Source organism: Bos indicus, chromosome 23, assembly GCF_029378745.1.
Source record: "Bos indicus isolate NIAB-ARS_2022 breed Sahiwal x Tharparkar chromosome 23, NIAB-ARS_B.indTharparkar_mat_pri_1.0, whole genome shotgun sequence".
Taxonomy (NCBI): Eukaryota; Metazoa; Chordata; class Mammalia; order Artiodactyla; family Bovidae; genus Bos; species Bos indicus.
In genome coordinates this window covers 30,631,669-30,654,029 of record NC_091782.1, presented here as the reverse complement: position 1 = coordinate 30,654,029, position 22,361 = coordinate 30,631,669, and the positions used below count along the sequence as shown (strand labels likewise).

The following is a 22,361-nucleotide window of genomic DNA, read 5'->3' as shown; positions in this document are numbered from 1 at the left end:
TCCCCGCTTTCTGTGGCTTAAGCCTGAATTTTACTATAAGAAGCTGATTATCTGAGCCACAGTCAACTCCAGGTCTTGTTTTTGCTGACTGTATACAGTTTCTCCATCTTCAACTAGAAGGAATATAATCTGATTTCAGTTTAACCATTTGGTGATGTCCATGTGTAAAGTCGTCTCTTGTGTGGTGAAGGAAAGGTATTTGCTATGATCAGTGCATTCTCTTGGTATAATTCAGTTAGCCTTTGCCCTGGGTCATTTTATACTCCAAGGCCAAACCTGCCTGTTACTCCAGGTGACCCTTGACTTCCTACTTTTGCATTCGAATCCCCAATGATGAATACATTTTTTTTCGGTGTTAGTTCTAGGAGGTTTTCTAAGTCTTTATAGAACTGATCAACGTCAGGTTCTTCAGCATCAACAGTAGGGGCATAGACTTGGATTACCATGATGTTGAATGGCTTGCCTTGGAAACGAACCAAGATCATTCTGTCATTTTTGAGGTTGCTCCCAATTACTGCATTTCAGACTCTTTTGTTGATAATGAGAGCTACTTCATTACTTCTATGGGATTCTTTAGTGGATATAATGGTCATTTGAATTAAATTTGCCCATTCCCGTCCATTTAAGTTCACTGATTCCTAAGATGTTGATGTTTATTCTTACCATCTCCTGCTTGACCATGTCCAATTTACCTTGGTTCATAGACCTGATATTCCAGGTTCCTATGCAATATTTAAGAAGAGATGGCAAGAATACACAGAAGAACTGTACAAAAAAGATCTTCACGACCCAGATAATCACGATGGTGTGATGACTGACCTAGAGCCAGACATCCTGGAGTGTGAAGTCAAGTGGGCCTTAGAAAGCATCACTACGAACAAAGCTAGTGGAGGTGATGGAATTCCAGTTGAGCTATTCCAAATTCTGAAAGATGATGCTGTGAAAGTGCTGCACTCAATATGCCAGCAAATGTGGAAAACTCAGCAGTGGCCACAGGACTGGAAAAGGGCAGTTTTCATTCCAATCCCAAAGAAAGGCAATGCCAAAGAATGCTCAAACTACCACACAATTGCACTCATCTCACACGCTAGTAAAGTAATGCTCAAAATTCTCCAAGCCAGGCTTCAGCAATATGTGAACCGTGAACTTCCATTTGTTCAAGCTGGTTTTAGAAAAGGCAGAGGAACCAGAGATCAAATTGCTAACATCCACTGGATCATGGAAAAAGCAAGAGAGTTCCAGAAAAACATCTATTTCTGCTTTATTGACTGTGCCAAAGCCTTTGACTGTGTGGATCACAATAAACTGTGGAAAATTCTTCAAGAGATGGGAATACCAGACCACCTGATCTGCCTCTTGAGAAATTTGTATGCAGGTCAGGAAGCAACAGTTAGAACTGGACATGGAAAAACAGACTGGTTCCAAATAGGAAAAGGAGTACGTCAAGGCTGTATATTGTCACCCTGTTTATTTAACTTATATGCAGAGTACATCAAGAGAAATGCGGGGCTGGAAGAAACACAAGCTGGAATCAAGATTGCCTGGAGAAATATCAATAACCTCAGATATGCAGATGACACCACCCTTATGGCAGAAAGTGAAGAGGAACTCAAAAGCCTCTTGATGAAGGTGAAAGTGGAGAGTGAAAAAGTTGGCTTAAAGCTCAACATTCAGAAAACGAAGATCATGGCGTCCGGTCCCATCACTTCATGGGAAATAGATGGGGAAACAGTGTCAGACTTTATTTTTCTGGGCTCCAAAATCACTACAGATGGTAACTGCAGCCATGAAATTAAAAGACGCTTACTCCTTGGAAGAAAAGTTATGACCAACCTAGATAGCATATTCAAAAGCAGAGACATTACTTTGCCAACAAAGGTTCGTCTAGTCAAGGCTGTGGTTTTTCCTGTGGTCATGTATGGATGTGAGAGTTGGACTGTGAAGAAGGCTGAGCACAGAAGAATTGATGCTTTTGAAATGTGGTGTTGGAGAAGACTCTTGAGAGTTCCTTGGACTGCAAGGAGATCCAACCAGTCCATTCTGAAGGAGATCAGCCCTGGGATTTCTTTGGAAGGAATGATGCTAAATCTGAAACTCCAGTACTTTGGCCACCTCATGCGAAGAGTTGACTCATTGGAAAAGACTCTGATGCTGGGAAGGATTGGGGGCAAGAGGAGAAGGGGATGACAGAGGATGAGATGGCTGGATGGCATCACTGACTTGATGGACGTGAGTCTGAGTGAACTCCGGGAGTTGGTGATGGACAGGGAGGCCTGGCGTGCTGCGATTCATGGGGTCACAAAGAGTCAGACACGACTGAGCAACTGATCTGATCTGATCTGATGCAATACTGTTCTTTGCAGCATCAGATTTTATTTTTATCCCCTGACACATCCACAACTGAGCATCACTTCCACTTTGGCCCAGCCGCTTCATTCTTTCTGGGGCTCTTAGTAGGTCTCTGCTCTTCCCCTGTAGTATATTGGACACCTTCCAACCTAGGGGACTCATCTTTCATTGTCATACCTTTTTGTCTTTTAATACAGTTCATGAGGTTCTCATGGCAGTACACTGGGGTGGTTTGCCATTTCCTCCTCCAGTGGATCACATTTTGTCAGAACTCTCCACAGTGACCCATCCATCTTGGGTGGCCCTACACAGCATGGTTCATAGCTTCACTTCAAGTCCCTGTGCCAGAACAAGTGCTATGGCTCACATTAAATGAAGCACTGATGCCTGGACCACCATGGCAACTGTACAGAAAATCATGAAAAAACTCAGAGAAGTAGGCATGCTGGTATAAACACAAAACTGGAAAAAAAAAAAAAAACTCAGGCAAATATTTGCAAAAGGAAAGTGTTTATCAGGCAATAACAAGTGAGCAGTGTTAACCTCGCTGTCCTGTGTAGGCAGAGCTGATCTAGGAGATAGGACTACAGCAGCAGCGGGGATAATAGGATCCCAGAAAGCAGGGGAAGAGGTGACAGCAAGGCAGGAACAAGGACCAAATTTATGAACTAACCAACAATGTCAGGATAGAAGCAGGATATTCTAACTGTAAGGGGTTTATGGAAATGGTTAATAGATTGTGATGTTTCTAGAGGCAAGGAAGATGGACAGGCAACAACAGTGTTTCTTAGTATTATATTAATAGATCAAAATGAATGAGTTGAAGGCTGAGGTTAGCTGCCTAGTAGAGAGTTACCATCCTTTATCTAATTTCCAGACCTGAGACAATTCCTACACCCAGAACTCAGTTCCTGAACCTAAGCGAACCTAAGTACCTTGAGGACATACCCTGCAATACATAGCAGTTGTGTTCAACAGTAATTCCCCACATCATTCCATGTGGGAACCAATGGCCATTGTTCTTATTTCACTCACTGATGAAAGGGAACATCTAGATCCTTCTAGGTCTATGGATACATGTCAGATTTGACCCTTATACCTGCCTGCAATCATGAATCCCCAGTATAAGTGAGGCATATGGGGAACAGAAAATAATGTGCATCCTGTCTTAGGGCCATATATATCTCATGGCTTCTCTGTATCTACACATTCTCTTGGTGGCAATTTCTCCACCTAGAGTCATGGCTATAGACATATTTAGAGTTGGCAAGAACCCGCATGTTGATTTTTGTGTGGTTGTGTGTGTGGAGTAAAAGTAAGAAAGGTTTAGTGGAAGACCCTGGAAAAGCCTTCAAAGCTCAGCCAAGACAGAGTATTAAAAGCAATATTGTGTCCTGGGGATAATGAAAGAAGTTCATGTCATCCTCAAAGACTTACAGGATGCAAGCGTGGTGATCACATCATATCCAGTTAATTCACCACTGTGGTTCTTGCGGAACCATAGTCGCCAGTGATAATGAGACAACTCTAACTCTCAGCCTGGCTTCTTACTGTCTTTTCATTTCCTACCTTTATGTTTCTACCTACAAAGTTCTCTCATTTAATTCCAAAAACCTGGACGATTGCACTAATATTTTTGGAACATAATTTTCATCTGGATACCTGTGGAGTGAGTTCCAAATCCTTGGACTTGAACTCTCTACTTATTTAAGTTTCTGCATTCCTATCCTCAGTTCTGTGAGAAGCCAGATGATCCCAAAGTCATCCTGTGGTTGGCAGATCTAAGGTGCTCCCAGTGTTCCCTCCTCTGGTAGACATGCCCCTGAATAATACTCACTTTTGGAACATCAGCTGGACTAGTGACTCTCTGGTAACAATTAGGAGATTAATAAATGTACATTTTGGGATTACAGGGAAAAAGATATGAGGGACCCATGGATGCACATTATTTTATTTTCCCCATATGCCTCACTTATACTGGGGATTCAGCTGTCTCAAGACTGTCTGTCCAGGCCAGGCTGGGGAAGCAGAGATTCCAGAAGGAGCATAAGTGACCTGCATTCCTTTCCCACCTGAGAAGTTCCTCCTCTAGGTCTCAGCCTCCGCAGACCCTGCCCTCAGACAGGAGGACAAGGAGGAAGAGACCACCAGCAGAGATTCTCATCCTGTCTGGAATGTGAAGGAAACTGTCTGTAAAGAGGACAGGAAGGAAAGTGAAGAGACAAACACCCCCACACGGATACCTGGTGACCAAACCCTCCCCTGTCAGACCCCACAGCTGGGAAGATGAGGAAGGTAACATCTCCAGGCTCCCTGTACTGCCCCCCACCCTCAGCCCAGCTTTCCCTTCCTCCAGCTCACAGTAATGTCCCGGGAGCCAGGGGTGACACTGTAAATACATCTCTGCTCATCTCACAACAGACCATCATGAACACACACTCCTGGGAGTCCTGTTCTCCCGATATGTATTAATTCACTGTGTGCAGCAGAACCCAAGTAACACTGGTCTCACAGGAAGGAAGCTGGTGTGTGTCTCCAGAATACTTAAAAATATGAAGCTCCCATTGGTAAAGAGGCAAAGAATTTGAGTCTTTTGTATGAAGGATACCTTCTTATCAGGGCCATGACATATCATGAATAAATGACATCTAAAGGAAAAGCTAAAAGTTGTGTCAACTGCAAAGGTTTAACGAATAAAGAAATAAATGTGTGCTAACAACTGACTGCTTTTGTACTAAGACCTGGCTACAGGCTAAAAAACCACAGGCTTCACTGTCGCTTTTCAAAAGAAAAAAAGGCATTTTGAATGCTAACAGCATTAACTGCTGGGTTTTGAACAGAAAGAAGGTGTAGACTGAGCCAATCTAGTATTTGACTTGCTGCTGCTGCTGAGTCACTTCAGTCGTGTCCGACTCTGTGCAACCCCATAGACAGCAGCCCACCAGGCTCCCTTGTGCCTGGGATTCTCCAGGCAAAAACACTGGAGTGGGTTGCCATTTCCTTCTCCAATGCATGAAAGTGAGAAGTGAAAGTGAAGTCGCTCAGTCATGTCAGACTCTTAGCGACCCCATGGACTGCAGCCTACCAGGCTCCTCTGTCCATGGGGTTTTCCAGGCAAGAGTACTGGAGTGGGGTGCCATTGCCTTCTCCCTGTTTGACTTGAGTAGTTCTTTAAAATACTTTATATTCCATTTATATTATATTTATATTTTAGGTATGTTTATATAAACATCTTTTTGTTCAAAAGTTAGTAAAAATATGCTGTTTAGTAAACAATGAGAAATTCAATTTTTAACTTTATAATTAAGAATTCTAAACCTTATGTGGTGAGGGTGCAGTTACCGCACGGTGTGAAGTAGAATACTATCATGACATATTTTTTGAAAGTATTATGGAATTTTTCAAACCTACATAAAAATAGAGGCAATATCATGAACCACTTGGCTTCAACAATTATCAACATGTTAGTTTATTTTATCTATTCCTTCCCCCGTACTTTCTTTTTTAACTCAAATATTTTAAAGCAAATTGCAGACATGTTTTACTTTACTTGACCATATTGAAGCTCCTTGATTTTCTCAAAGGTGTTTTTTGGCAGTTGAGTTGTAGGAATCTAGATGCAAACAAAGTCCATACTATTAAGGAAAAAAAAATCCCAAACTTGGACATAGGCAAACTGATGACTGTGTGTCCTTTCTGTGTAACACTGGAGTGTTTGCCAACAGGCCCGTGGAAGGATTATCTCATTCTCTAGTGTAGCTTTACTGTGACTTGTTATTTTAGAGTATTTGGTGTACTCTTTTGGAGAAGGCAATGGCACCCCACTCCAGTACTCTTGCCTGGAAAATCCCATGGACAGAGGAGCCTGGTAGGCTGCAGTCCATGGGATCGCTAAGAGTCGGACACGACTGAGCGACTTCACTTTCACTTTTCACTTGCATGCACTGGAGAAGGAAATGGCAACCCACTCCAGTGTTTTTGCCTGGAGAATCCCAGGGACGAGGGAGCCTGGTGGGCTGCCGTCTATGGGGTTGCACAGAGTCGGACACGACTGAAGTGACTTAGCAGCAGTGTACTCTTTAAGGGTAGATGTGAATTTATAGAAAAATGACATAGATGCAAATGCTTCTTGGTAAATAGCAATGTAAATGAATATTGGTCAGTAGAGATATAAAAGATGTATGTCCAGTACCCACTTATTGAATCTTTTGAATTATTTTTGCTGTAATTCTTTTTTTACTGGTTCCCTTTATCCTTCCTTGATAAATACTCACTTGATATGTATATAGGACCATTATTTTTAAGTTTCTAAAAATTATACTTTGACAATACATTGTGTTTTATTATTATGTCTTTTAATCCTCCTCTTATTTATAGCAATCCACCCTCCCTTTAGCTTCATACTATTAATTTGCTGAAGAAACCAGTTCATTTATCCTGTAAAATGTTCCAGTCTGGATTTATCTGGACTCCTCATAATGTCCATTAACTTGTATCTCTATCTTTTGTATTTCTTGTAGTTCATTCTTAGATCTAGAGGCTCTATCAGATCTGGGTCCCATTTATTAAGGCAAGAAATATTTCATAAGTGCTCCTGTAACTACTGCCACACACAAAGAGGTATATGACCTCCACCCCACTTTGAATGATGGAAAGTTTGATGAAAGGTTCAGGTATTGTCATGCTCATCACTCCTTCCCCATGGGATTTGTTATGAATTTATTGTTTCTCAGCTCCAAAAATGCACCTGAGCCCTTTAAATATTTTTCCTTTGCCAGCAGGCAGAGAGCTTTGGCACTAGAGGGCAGTAGAGAGTCATTGCAGGAAAACGATTTTGGCTTCCTGTTTTTTCTTCTTGTTTTTTTTTTTTTAACTTTACAATATTGTATTGGTTTTGCCATATATCAACATGAATCCGCCACAGGTATACACGTGTTCCCCATCCTGAACCCTCCTCCCTCCTCCCTCCACGTACCAACCCTCTGGGTCGTCCCGGAGCACCAGCCCCAAGCATCCAGTATCGTGCATCTAACCTGGACTGGCTTCCTGTGTTACACGTACCTTCTCAGAGTTTCTGGCTTGTCTTGATTTTTTTTGATTAAGAGAAGCTCTTCATTCTAAAGTAGCCAAATTTATTGGTCTTTATGTTGTGGACTTTGTGTCTAGTTTAATAAATTCTTTCCTATCCTGAGATCACAAAAATAATCTCCAATATTTTAAAAGTTTTGTCTTCCAAATTTAAGCATTTAGTATGTCTGGATTAATTCATTTTTATGTTTGGAGCAAGATATGGATTTGTTTCTCTCTTTCCTTGATGGTTATCTGATTATCCCAGGACCATCTATTGCATAGCTCTTCCTTGCTCCACTGCCAGCTCTAATCGTATGCTATTTATCCATTTAGTTATTCTCCATTACTTATTGACCACCTACTTTGTGCTAAGTCCTTTCATAGATGCTGGGGCTCCAGCAGAACAAGACAGACAAAAATTTCATGGGAACTAGCATTCAATTGGGGGAAGACAAACAATGGACGAAATATAAATTAAATATTTGTTATGTTACATGTTGATAAAAGAGCTCTATGGACAGTTCACACAGCAAGGGAAAACAAAATAGACTGAAAGATGAAAAAAATGCTCAACCTAACTCATAATAAAGAAGAAGCAAATCAAATAACTAGACAAGGAATTTTTTTTTTTTTTTTGCTGTCAGAATGGCAAAAATTGAAAAGTTTGGCGTGTACTTGATTGGCAAGGCTGTGGAGAAACAAGCCCTCCTTTCATTTATTGCTTGTAGAATCCAACTTAGGACAAACATTTAGAAAAACAATTGGCAGTGCATGTCAAAATTGTAGATGTATATACCCTTTAAACCCTGTAATTCCACAGTTCTACTTCTTGGAATTCTTTCTACAGATATGCTTGTATACATGCAAAACATAATAAAATTTGTTCATTGCAGTTTGTCTTAAAGATTGGGAATAATCCATGCATCCATCAGTTTTAGACTGGCTAAAATTTTATGCACACACGCACACACACAGGAATACTATGCAATGAAAAACTAATCACAATGCAGGAGTTCTCTGGGTACTTTGGTAAGGTCTCAAAGATATATTGCAAGTGGAAAGAGAAAGGTGAAAAACTGTAGAATAGGTTATCTTTGTGTTTAAAAAAAAAAAAAACAAAAAACAGAGAGATGAGAACCAAGAATCTCCTGATATTTTCATAGCTGGAAAGTACACAAGAAACCAAAGAAGGTGGTTCCCTATTTGGGATTGAGGCTTGAACTGGACAGATGGTGGGCGGGATTGTAAGCAAGACCCTTCAGTGTCTCTACTGTGGCAAAGAGTGCTTCTTACGGCAAATAAACAAGGGAATGGTGTCAGCATAATGTGGAATCTGCATTGTGTCGCGTGTATCTGTCCCAGTACGTGAATGTTTTGCGATGAGTAGCAGCAGCTGAATGCAAAGTTCCAAATGCAATAGAGCCAAACAAGCTGAGGGAATATGATGCTTAGACGATGCCGTTCATCATGGCGTCTCCTTCCTCTCCACTTAGTTGGACTCACTGTCTTGAAGGGCTTATGAAATAATTATCCTGATCTTCAAGAATTTTTTGAGGACAAGACTAGTAAGGTGCTGCTGCAGTCTGATTCTACACAGGAGCGGCAACAACTTTTTTTGCTGATGTGCTCCTCAAAAGCACAGGAGAAAAATGTCATCAGGCTGCCTTACAAGAGCTTTCCTAGGTGTCTTCTGCTGAGATGCATTTGCAGCGATAGAAAAAGATGATTGTGGTGTAGTCTGTGCTTTGTGGGAGAAGATTGGAACTCTGTAAGCTGATTCTAAATGAAAGAAGGTAGTAAGACAGCCCAGAAATACTAGTGCAAAAGAAACAACCACAAACAATGAGCCAAAGCCACCAGCATCGCACCTACTTTTTATGCAAAGTCTCAGCTGCTTATCCTGCGGCTTCTGTTGGTGATGACCCCCTGCTTTGTTTCCATAAACCACCAGCTTCCATCTTTCCTCACCTAGTCGAAGTAGCTTTACCCCTTTTTGTTTTCAATAATGGTAAAGTCCTTTACCTCATATTATAACCTTTGTCTATTAGCTGTTTAACGAGTTTTTTTAAAAAACGATGCTAGTGTTTTTATTTGGATTGTTATGGATTGTTTTGTTACTGTTATGGTTACCAAAATGTGGAGATTCTGAGCTGTTTGGCAAAACCCTATTTTCCTCATAAACCTTGTTATTTCTGTGGTTTTATATGTGTACCATCAGATTTTAGAATCATGTGAGTCCCTTGCTATTCAAAATTTTTAAACAAAGAAAATGAATAAACTATAGGAAGATTTAAAAATTAAAAAGTCTATACTCCCACCACAGTAGAACTAACACATGGCAGGATGAGAACGCCAAGTTGGAGAAGGACACTTTCCCTTTGACCAGGGGATCAGCCTTTCTTGTGGCCCATGGACAGCTGGCAGCTGCTGTGCAAAGGCCTGTCCTGCTCCACAGGGAGAAAGTTCATGAGGTCCAAAGGCTGGGCACTGGCAGGTGCTGGAAGAATCTCACTGCCAGAGACTCTGGGGAGGTTGGTTACAGATGCCCAACGTTCTGTGAGGCCCAAACAGGACAGGGAGACCAATGGCAGGACTTTTTTTTTTTTTTTTAATATATATTTATTTATTTGGCTACCCTGGGTCTTAGAAGCAGAACGCAGGATCTTCGATCTTTATTGTAGCACACAGGATCTTTAGTAACAGCATAAGGGATCTATAGTTCCCAGACCAGGGATCAAACCTGGGCCCTCTGCACTGGGAGTGCAGAGTCTTAGCCACTGGACCGCCAGGGAAGTTCCAGCACTTCTTTATTGTTGCTTTTGCAACTTCTTGTTATTAATACCAGAGTCCCCTTCAAATTTTGTTATTTATCTGGGAATTTGGTAGAAATGTGCTGCCCCCTGTATCCAAACAGATTAATCAGATACTGGCAGGAGGGTGAGGGCACTGTTTTTTTTAGTTGGAGGCTGTAGGGCTAACAGTTTATCCTCTGGGTTGTGGAATGTCTCTTCGGGCTCTACCTAAATGACTCCTAAGGAAGACACAGAACCCCGGGTTTTATCTTCACTCGAGGCCCACCCAGCCTTAACCAGAGGCTCTAGGAGAGAGTCTGTTCCTTGTCTATTCCAGCTTCTATTGATTCTAGTGTTTCTTGAATAGTGACTGTGTGACTTGAAGCTCTGCCTCTGTCTTCACATTGCCTCTTCCTTTTCTCCATGTTTCTCTTATAAGGACATTTGGATTGGATTTAGGGTCTACCCTGGTAGTCCAGGATGGCCTCATCTCAAGGTGTTTTTTCCAAATAAGTTAAACTTCACAGGTTCTGGGGATTCAAATGTAGGCATGTCTTTTTTTCGGGTGGTGGCCACCATTCAACCCACCACTGGGGAGGACAGCCCATAACAGGAAAGAGTGGGCCATTTCTCTAATCAAGAAAATGCAGAGGAATCTGAGTAGTCAAGTCTTTATCTGGCTTTGGTGGCAGGATAATGCTGGCTTCACTGATTAGGCTGTCTGGTCTAGAAGTAGTAGAGATGTAAGTTTCATGCAAAAATGTTTTTTCATGACTACTCTGATCTTTTTTATCTTTTGTGCCCCTTTTTGGTTTTGGGATATATATTTGTCCTCACAAATCTGAATTCAATTAGGGAGGTTATATGTGACAAGACAGGATTAGCTGGTTATACGTGACACTGCACTTGCCAACATGTATGCTTCAGATCAGATCAGATCAGTCACTCAGTCGTGTCTGACTCTTTGTGACCCCATAAATCGCAGCACACCAGGCCTCCCTGTCCATCACCAACTTCCGGAGTTCACTGAGACTCACGTCCATCCAGTCAGTGATGCCATCCAGCCATCTCATCCTCTGTCTTCCCCTTCTCCTCCTGCCCCCAATCCCTCCCAGCATCAGAGTCTTTTCCAATGAGTCAACTCTTCGCATGAGGTGGCCAGAGTACTGGAGTTTCAGCTTTAGCATCATTCCTTCCAAAGAAATCCCAGGGCTGATCTCCTTCAGAATGGACTGATTGGATCTCCTTGAAGTCCAAAGGACTCTCAAGAGTCTTCTCCAACACCACAATTCAAAAGCATCAATTCTTCGGTGCTCAGCCTTCTTCACAGTCCAACTCTCGCATACATACATGACCACAGGAAAAACCATAGCCTTGACTAAACGAACCTTTGTTGGCAAAGTAATGTCTCTGCTTTTAAATATGCTATCTAGGTTGGTCATAACTTTTCTTCCAAGGAGTAAGCGTCTTTTAATTTCATGGCTGCAGTCACCATCTGTAGTGATTTTGGAGCCCCAAAAAATAAAGTCTGACACTGTTTCCACTGTTTCCCCATCTATTTCCCATGAAGTGGTGGGACCGGATGCCACGATCTTCGTTTTTTGAATGTTGAGCTTTAAGCCAACTTTTTCACTCTCCACTTTCACTTTCATCAAGAGGCTTTTGAGTTCCTCTTCACTTTCTGCCATAAGGGTGGTGTCATCTGCATATCTGAGGTTATTGATATTTCTCCCGGAAATCTTGATTCTAGCTTGTGTTTCTTCCAGTCCAGCGTTTCTCATGATGTACTCTGCATATAAGTTAAATAAACAAGGTGACAATATACAGCCTTGACGAACTCCTTTTCCTATTTGGAACCAGTCTGTTGTTCCATGTCCAGTTCTAACTGTTGCTTCCTGACCTGCATACAGATTTCTCAAGAGGCAGATAAGGTGGTCTGGTATTCCCATCTCTTGAAGAATTTTCCACAGTTTATTGTGATCCACACAGTCAAAGGCTTTGTCATAGTCAATAAAGCAGAAATAGATGTTTTTCTGGAACTCTCTTGCTTTTTCCATGATCCAGTGGATGTTGGCAATTTGATCTCTGGTTCCTCTGCTTTTTCTAAAACCAGCTTGAACAAATGGAAGTTCATGGTTCACATATTGCTGAAGCCTGGCTTGGAGAATTTTGAGCATTACTTTACTAGCGTGTGAGATGAATGCAATTGTGTGGTAGTTTGAGCATTCTTTGGCATTGCCTTTCTTTGGGATTGGAATGAAAACTGACCTTTTCCAGTCCTGTGGCCACTGCTGAGTTTTCCACATTTGCTGGCATATTGAGTGCAGTACTTTCACAGCATCATCTTTCAGGATTTGGAATAGCTCAACTAGAATTCCATCACCTCCACTAGCTTTGTTCGTAGTGATGCTTTCTAAGGCCCACTTGACTTCACATTCCAGGATGTCTAGCTCTAGGTCAGTGATCACACCATGGTGATTATCTGGGTCATGAAGATCTTTTTTGTACAGTTCTTCTGTGTATTCTTGCCACCTCTTCTTCATATCTTCTGCTTCTGTTAGGTCCATACCATTTCTGTCCTTTATCGAGCTCATCTTTGCATGAAATGTTCCTTTGGTATCTCTGGGGTTCCTATATGAAGGCACTAAGACTTCAGGGGAAAATATCAAAGAATTCTGAGATATCACTGGGTATGGCTGTCCAGATTGGTGGGACTCCAGTGCTCCATGAGCTCTCCAAAATGCTGGGATTTTGAGAGGGGTGGAGCACTCGGGATTTTCAAAGGGGCAAAGGCAAATGAATGGTGAAAACCAAGAAGCACCTGCCTCTGGATGGATGAACCCCGCCTCGGGCCGCCCCCGGCACCTACCGCCGCAGTACAAAGGGTAAGGTCTTCACTTTTAGGTCCAGGAAACCAGAGGCCTGCCTGGGAGCAAGAGGGTCCCATGTTGCCAGGCGACCATAGGGTTCACCTGAGGTAGCCCACAGGGACTTGGTAGACGTGAGGTCCGTCATCTTGGCCAGTTGTTCTGCACTGCACTATTTTCATTCTTCTGACTGATTTGTAAAATAGGCCTATCAGTGTCTTTGAGCCCTGCCTCACAAGACTGTTGAGGATCACAACACGGTACAAACAACACTTATTTTAAAAGCATTCGTAGCCCCTGGTGAATCCCCCTGGTGTCTCTGGGTTTTCCTTGCCCCAGCTGACCTGGGCGCGAGGGGCAAGTCTGCGGACACAGGGGTCCCTGAGGAACCCTTACACCTTGTGGTCTGCCCGGTGGAGGCCTTTCCAGACGGTCCGAGAGGCAAGACTGAGGGGCTGGGGTCCTGGAGGCGCTGGCAGGGATGGGGTTGCCCGGAAGGGCCTGGCAATGGTCGCAGAGGCTCCAGCAGAGCCCAGTTACTGAGGTCTTGTCCACGATTGCCGAGTGGCAGGCGGCCCAAGTGAGTGCGGGGTGGGCCAGGTGCTGTGCTGGTAGGTGCACTGCAGAGGAGAAAGAACCAGCATTCTGTAGGGTATTTTGCTTTCCAGAGTGATTTTCATTTATTTACCTGCCCTTGTTGCATCCTTTCTGCAGTCCTCTGGGATGTACGGGTTATTATTATCCCCCAGTATGGGAATGATGGTGGTGCTGGTGGAGAGCTTCATGGCTGGGTTAAGGCCAACTGATGCCCTAAGAACAGCTTTACAGTGATGCCCCCTTGGCTTTTCCATGGTTTAACATGGCATCTTAAGAATACTGAGCCTTTCTATCCTATTAATATAGTGTATTTCACCATTTACCTAGATTTCTTTCATGTTTTTTGTAATGTATTAGCTTATGCCATAAAGATCTTACACATATTTTGTAAGATTTGTATTTATTTCATGTTTTACGGTATTGTTGTAAATATACTTTTAAAAAATTGTCAATCTTCACTAGTCCATTTATTTGTATATGTTAACAATTTTTAAAATAGTGACTTTGTAAAACTCATTTATTCTGCTTTGTTTTTGTAGAATCTTTGGCAGTTTCTTCCCCCCGCCCCAGACTTTATTGAGCTATAATTGATATATAAATTTAAAGTGGTTTCCTGGGCAGCACAGTGGGAAAGAATCTGCCTGCCAATGCAAGAGACACAGGTTAGATCCCTGGGTTGGGAAGATCCCCTGGAGTAGGAAAAGGCAACCCACTCCAGTATCATTGCCTGGAAAATTCTATAGACAGAGGAGCCTGGTGGGCTACAGTCCATGGGGTCACAAAGATTTGCACACAACTGAGGGACTGAGCACAAGTTTAAAGTGTGCAGTGTGCTGATTTGAAACAAATATATTACAGTATGATTACCGTCATTGTGTTAGCTAGCACCGCCACTGCATCACATAATTACCGTTTATTTTTTGTGGTGAGATTTAAGATCTACTCTCTTAGCAGTTTTCAATTATACAGTACAGTACTGTTACCTGTGATCACAATGCAGCGCATTAGGCTCCCAGAATTTGTTCATCTTCTAACTGGAAGTTTGTACCCTTTGACCAACATCTTCCTGATTCCCCCACTCTCCTGGCCCCTAGTAACCTCAATTCTATACTCTATTTCTGTGAGTTGTGTTTTTTAGATTCCACATAAGTGATATAATATAGTATTTGCCATTCTATGTCTGAATTATTTCACTTAACATAGTGCCCTCAAGGTCTATCCAAGTTGTCACAAATGGCAGGATTTCCTTCTTTCTCATGGCTGAATAATATCCCATTAGATATATTATACTGCATATTCAGGCTTCACTGGTGACTCAATGATAAACAAACTCACCTGTAATGCAAGGGATGCAGGTTTGATTCCTGGATGGGAAAGATTCCCTGGAGAAGGGAGAGGCAACCCACTGCAGTATTCTTGCCTGGGAAAATCCCATGGACAGAGGAGCCTGGTGGGCTATAGTCCATGGGGGTCACAATAGTGTCAGACATGACTCAGCTACTAAACAACAACAAAATTTTATATTTTATTAATATATGGAGGGCTTCTCAGATGGCTCAGTGGTAAAGAATCTGCCTGCCCATGCAGGAGACACAGAGTGGGTTTGATCCCTGGGTTGGGAAGATCCTGTAAAGGAGGAAATGACAACCCACTCCAGTATTCTTGCCTAGGAAATTCCATGGACAGAGGAGCCTGGCGGGTTACAGTCCATGGGTCACCAAGAGTCGGATATGACTGAGCAACTGAGCACACATGCCCATTAATATATATATCACACCTCCTCTATCCATTCATTCATAGATGGACGCTTAGGTTGTTTCCATCTCTTGCCTATCATGAATAATACTGCAAAAACATGGGAATGCGGCTAGCTCTTCAATATCCTCTTTTTATTTCCCTTGAATATGTACCTAGAAGTTGGAGTGCTGGATCTATTGGTAGTTCTATTTTTGCTTTTTTGAGAAATCTAATAAACCAAACTCATAGACACAGAGAACAGATTGGTGGTTGTCAGAGGTGGGAGTAGGGTGGGCAAAATGCATGAAGGTAGTCAAAAGGTGCAAACTTCCGGTTATAAGATATGTACATTCTTGGGATGTATTATACAGCATGGCAACAACAACAAAAGTATATTCTGCTGCTATTGCATGTCTATTAGGTCCGTTTAGACTAAAGTATGGTTGAAGTCCAATGTTTCTGATTTTCTGTCTGGATGATCTGTTCATTGCTTGGAATATTGAAGTCCCTTGCTACTATTTTATTGTTGTCTATTTCTCCCTCAGACCTGTTAGTATTTGCTTAACACATTTAGGTGCTCTGATGTTGGGTGCATATATATTTGTGATTGCTGTATTCTCTTGATGAATTGGGCTTCCCTGATAGCTCATTTTGTAAAGAATCCACCTGCAATGCAGGAGACCCTGGTTTGATTCCTGCATTGGGAAGATCCTCTGGAGAAGGGACAGGCTACTCACTCCAGTATTCTTGGGCTTCCCTTGTGGCTCAGCTGGTAAAGAATCTGCCTGCAATATGGGAGACCCAGGTTTGATCCCTGGGTTGGGAAGATCCCCTGGAGAAGGGAAAAGCTACCCACTCCAGAATTCTGGCCTGGAGAATTCCTTGGACTGTATAATCCATGGGGTTGCAAAGAGTTGGACACGACTGAGCAACTTTCACTCACTTGATGAATTGACCCCTTTATTATTATATAATAACCTTTTTATCTATTACTGTTTTCAGCTTAAAGTCTATTTTCTCAGATACAAGTAAAGCTACCTTCACTCTCTTGTTTTCTACCTGCATGGACTATTTTTTCTCCACCCCTTTACTTTAAGCCTATGAGTGAGCTTATAGCTGAAAGTGAGTATCTTGCAGGCAGCTTATAGTTGAATTTTTAAAATCCATCCAGTACGTTCTGACTGAAGAATTCTATATGTTTACCTTTAGGATAATTATTGATATGTAAGGACTTACTGATACCATCTTATTGATTGCTTTCGGGCTGTTTTGCAGTTCCTTTTTTTCTCGCTGCCTCCCTTTGTGAATTGGTTATTTTCTGTGGTGCTATGCTCTGATTTTCTTCTCTTTATCTTTTGTGAATCTACAAATCATTTTGTGAAAGTTTTTGTGCTTTATGGTTACCTCAAGGCTTACATAAAACCTCTTGTAGATGTTATCAGTCTGTTTTATACTGAGAACAACTTAATTTCACTGACATGCAAAAACTCTACCCTTTTACTTCTCACCCATTTACACTTTTAATGTCAAACTTTACCTCTTTTGATATTGTGTATTTATTAAGAAATTATAGTAACTGTGTAGCTATTTTTAATGTTCTTGTCATCTAACGTTTCTACTATAGTTAAGTGGCCAACACACTCTCATATTACAGTATGAGAGTTTTCTGAATTTGACTATTTATTCACTCTTTACCTGTATGGTCTATGTATTTGTATGTTTTCAAATTACTAACTAGCGTCTTTTCATTTCAGCTTGAAGAACTTCTAGCATTTCTCGTAAGGAAGGTCTATCGGTGATAAACTCCCTCAGTTTTTGTCTGGTGAAGTCTTTCTTTTTTAAATGGTGTTTTGTAAACATTTTGTGTGATTATATTATTTATTTATTGGGCTGCACTGGGTCTTTGTTGCTGTGTGTGGGCTTTCTCTAGTTGCAGCCACTTCTGTTGAAGTGTGCAGGCTTCTCATTGCAGTGGTTTCTCTTGCTGTGGCACTCGGGCTCAGCAGTTGTGGCACACGGGCTTAGTTGCTCCACAGCATGAGGGATCTTCCTGGACCAGGGATTGAACCCATGTTCCCTGCATTGGCAGGTGGATTCTTCACCACTGGACCACCAGAGAAATCCCATCTGGTAAAGTCTTTTTTTTTTTTTTTCCTTTTTGTTGTAAATTATGTTTTTACTTATTTTTTTAATTTATATTTTTTATTGACAGATAATTGCTTTACAGAATTTTTGTTGTTTTGTGTCAAACTATCTGGTAAAGTTTTTGTTGTTGTTTAGTTGCTAAGTCATGTCCAACTCTTTGCGGCCCCATGGATTGTAGCCTGCCAGGCTCTTCTGTCCGTGGGATTTTCTGGGCAAGAATATTGGAATGGAGTACCATTTTCTTCTCCAGAGGATCTTTCTGACCCAGGTATCAAACCCACATCTCCTGCATTGCAGACAGATTCTTTACTGCTACACTACCAGGGAAGCCCAAAGTCTTTGTTTCTCCTTAGTAAAGGACAACTTTGACAGACAGAGAATTCTCAATACGTAATTGACATCTAATTCTTGACTATATCATCCAACTCTTTCCTGGCTACCGGGGTCCAGCCCTGGTTGGATCCAGGGATTCCCTCAGGAGGATGGCATTGGCGATTAGAATAGCAAAGGCTGAGAGATATTAGAGGCTCATTATAACTGGTTTACGCGGAAAATCATTATAACCTGTGACACCAGGTTAGCTCTGACTATGGAGGCTGCAGGCGCCCTCTCGAATAGGGGAAGGTGCCCCACCTTGGGTGCCTTCTCAAGTGGGTCTTAGAAGCCCAGGCAAATAAGTGGTCCCAGAGGACCCCCACGCTCCAATTAAATATCCTGAAGGAAGAACAGAAAAGAAAAGGAGGAAAAGGAAACAAGAAAGAACGACAGGACATGGGGAGATCAAGCTTTGAGCAAGGCCCGTAGCTTTATTTTCAAAGGGAGCTTATATACCTTAAGTTGTGCATAGAGGATAATAGGGGGTGTGAAATCATGCAAAGTCAGCAGTCTTTGATCCTTATCTAGACCAGGCTTTCTTTTCTGCAAACTTATCATCATATACAGATGGTTTAGGTGATTTACATCATCTTCTGGCCAGAAGGCCTGTTAACATTTTATGACTCTGATAAAGGTTTGTCAACCATAAGACTTGTTTTCTCTAAGAGTAATTATTTTAAAGTTTGGCGCCATCCTCCAAAGGTGTTAGATAAAGTTGCATTCCTATAGGGCAGAGGTGCAGTGGGTTTACAACAAGGAAAGAATTTATTACCTTAAGGGTCTAAAGTTGTTAACACCAAGGCCACTACTTATTTTTTCTATATACCAACTATATTAATTAATACACTTCCAAGGATACAATACAGGGGATGTGGAAACTTGGCAGCAAGCATTGGCTCAACAATGAAATCTTCTACTAGTTCTAACAAATTCTAACTCTCCAAGAGGCTCTATACTATTTGAATATCTTAAGCTTCCGTGCCTCCTCCTCCGGACTCCTACAGCTACGCATACAATGAGTCCGGGTAAACCTGTCAGGCAAGTTAGAGAGCCGTCTGAGGGGTTTGGATTGAAACACTTTTATTATGCCCAGGAGGCTAATTAGCTAGAACTCTAAGTTGATTTCCTTCAGAGAAAAATGGTGGGGATAGCCCCCCCACCCCCCCCCCCCCCCGCCCCCGTTAATGTCAGAGGAGTTGGTGAAAGTCGTAAAATAGTAAAACAGATTCTGATTTGGGGGTAGATGCTCAGGCAGAACCAGGGGGGCCCCTCGAGCCCTGACTCACCTTTGCGTATCAGGCCTCTCCGCAAGACCTTTGTCATGGGTGGGAACTCCCGTGCTGGCTCCCGGCAACTGGCCTATAGGATTTCTGCTAAGAAATCTATTGCTAGCCTAATAGGAGCAGCTTTGTAGTTTACAGTCTTCTTTTTTCTTGCTGATTTTAGGATTCTGTCCTTGTCTTATATTTTTGGCAGTTTTATTATAATGTGTCTTGGAGAAGATCATTTCAGACTGAAGTAATAGGGTGATCTAATAGCTTTGTGAACTTGAATGCATAAATTTTTTCTCCCAGGTTTAGGAAAGTTTTAGCCATTGTTTCTTCAAATAGTTTTTCTGTCTCTGTCTCCCTCTCTTCTCCTTCTGGAACTCCAATGATTCAGATTTTGTTTCTTTTGATGGTGCTCTGTTGTTGCACACACATTTGTGATTAGCATATTTTCTTGGAAAAATAACTCCTTTATCATTATGTAATAGCCCTATTTATCCCTTGTAACATAGCTTGTTCTGAAGTCTACTTTATCTAATATTAACATAGCTACTCCAGCTTTATTTTGATTAGAGTTTGCTAGATGGTACACTTTTTTCAATTCTTTTACTTCTAGAGATCTATATTATTATATTTAATATCTAACAATAATATCGATATTTAGAGATCTATATTACTACATTTAACATTCTATTTGGAGATAGAACATAGTTTTGTCTTTCTTATAAACCAATTTGACAAATCTTTTAGTAGGTGTGTCTAAACTATTCACATTTAATGTAACTATTAACATTATTGAACTTGGGTCCACTATTTTATTATTTCTATTTGTACCTTATTTTTTTTTTACTCTTCTATTTCATTTTTATTGCCTTCTCTTATTTCTAATATTTTTAAATATTCCAAGTTAATTACCTGTTAGCTTTTGCCTATATCTCTTCATAGTATTTCTGGGTGTTGGTCTCTGGGTTACAATATACAGACCTTAGAGTTAAAAAGATAAGCAGAGTTGAAAGTTTGCAACTTCAAGTAAAATGTAGAAGCCTTACAACCATATAGTTCACTTTCCCTGTAATTGTCTAATGTATTACATCTACATAATCTCTCTAACGATGTTATAATTTTTGCTTCCAACTGTCCTACATATCTTAAAGAACTTGTGAGGTGTAAAATAAGCTACTGTATTTATCCAAATGTTTACCATTTCTGTTGCCATTTCTTCTGTTCTCTTGTTATTCCTGAAGTTCCAAATGTCCCTGTGGAATTTCACATTAGCCTGAAGAACTTCCATTAGCAGTTCTTTTAGGGCAGGTTTACTGGTGATAACATTTTCTCAGTTTTCTTTCATCTGAAAATATTTATATTTTGCTTTCATTTCTGAAGGATATTTTACTGCTGTAGAACCCTGGATTGACAGGACTTTTCACAGCACTTTCCAGATGCTTCTCCCACTGTCTGTTGACCTTTATGGCTTCTAACAAGAAATGTGCCAACATCTGAATCATCATCCTTCCCCTCATTGTGATGTTATTTTTTTCTGATTGCTTTCAAGATTTTTTTCTTCATCTTTGCTTTACAGCAGTTTGGTGATGGTGTATTTGGGGTGGTTTTTCTTTAAGTTATTCTCTTTGGCATTTGCTGAGCTTCTTGAATCTGTAAATCTGTGTCTTTTGCCATACATACTTGAGAAGTTTTCAGCTATTTTTTTTTTTCCTGTTTTTTCCTTTACCAATTTCTTTTCCTTCTCTGGTACACTAATGACATGAATATTAGACCTTTTGATATTTCATAAGTTACTGAGTTTCTGCTTTTTAGAAAAAATTCTACTATTAAGATTCAGTAATTTTTATTGCACCTTCTTCAAGTTCATTGACTTTTTTTTTTTCTGTCATCTGCATGCTGCTGTTAATTTCATGCAGTGAAATTTTTATTTCAGATATTCTATTATTTAATTCAGTGACCAGATATGGGAGGTGGTAATGAGGTGTGATTTTTCACACCTAGGTTTTAGCTTGGGTAATGGGGTAGTTGTTGGTAGCTCTTACCAAGGAATAAGAACAATGAGGAAAATAATGCAATTGGAGATGTGAATTTAAGCTGAAAGCTGCTGCTGCTGCTGCTAAGTCGCTTCAGTCGTGTCCGACTCTGTGCGACCCCATAGATGGCAGCCCACCAGGCTCCCCCATCCCTGGGATTCTCCAGGCAAGAACACTGGAGTGGGTTGCCATTTCGTTCTCCAGTGCATGAAAGTGAAAAGTGAAAGTGAAGTCGCTCAGTTGTGTCTGACTCTTCGCGACCCCGTGGACTGCAGGCTACCAGGCTCCCCCATCCATGGGATTTTCCAGGCAAGAGTACTGGAGTGGGGTGCCATCGCCTTCTCCAAGTGATAAAGTTAATGTGGTTTAAATCAGTGATTTTCAAATTATCAATTGCAATAGCTTATATCATGGCATCAATTTTGTGGGTTATAACCAGCATTTTAAAAATGGACTGCAGTTTTAAAAGTCAGTAAATGATATTGAACAAAACTTGTGTTTTAGTATGTGTGTGCATATGCATGTGCATGTGTTAATTTATTAGACGTGAATACGTTTCTAACTGTGATGTTTCCAAAAATATTTGAAATCCATTAGTTTAAACATAATGATGTTTACAAGGCAGCATATGAATAAAAGACCTATGATTGAACCTAATGATTTCTAATAATCTAACTCTCATGTTCTCAGATGAGTTTTAAAATATAGACCTAAAGTTTTTATAATTATAATTTTTTTGGCCACACCATGTAGGATGTGGGACCTTAGTTCCCCAAACTAAGGAACTAGGGAACTAGGGAACAAACCCATGCCCTCTGCAGTTGGAGTGAAAATTCTTAACCACTGGACCTAAGCCCTAAATTTTTGTAATTCCTATTCTTTACTATTGAATCATTTACAGCAAATATTTTCACTAAAGCTGATCTACTTAGAGTGAGGGAAATTCCTTAGACTTTATTGGGTATTTACTTTCCCAATATTATAATCTTCTAGAATACTCACCACTTAATAACACGTATTAGTACCCTTTAAAATGTTTACAGAAAAGCTGACTACCTGAAACAAACACCAGGTTAGCTTTGCAGGCTGGAATCTGTTCTGAATAGTGGTCTGAAAGGAACTTTG

At 41.0% G+C, this 22,361-nt stretch overlaps 1 protein-coding gene across 1 annotated transcript in view; it reads left to right on the top strand.

Moving 5' to 3' along the window:
• The window catches only part of LOC109577088 (BOLA class I histocompatibility antigen, alpha chain BL3-7), a 67,477-nt gene that overhangs the window by 14,654 nt on the left and 30,462 nt on the right, over nt 1-22,361 (top strand). The window lies entirely within an intron of this gene.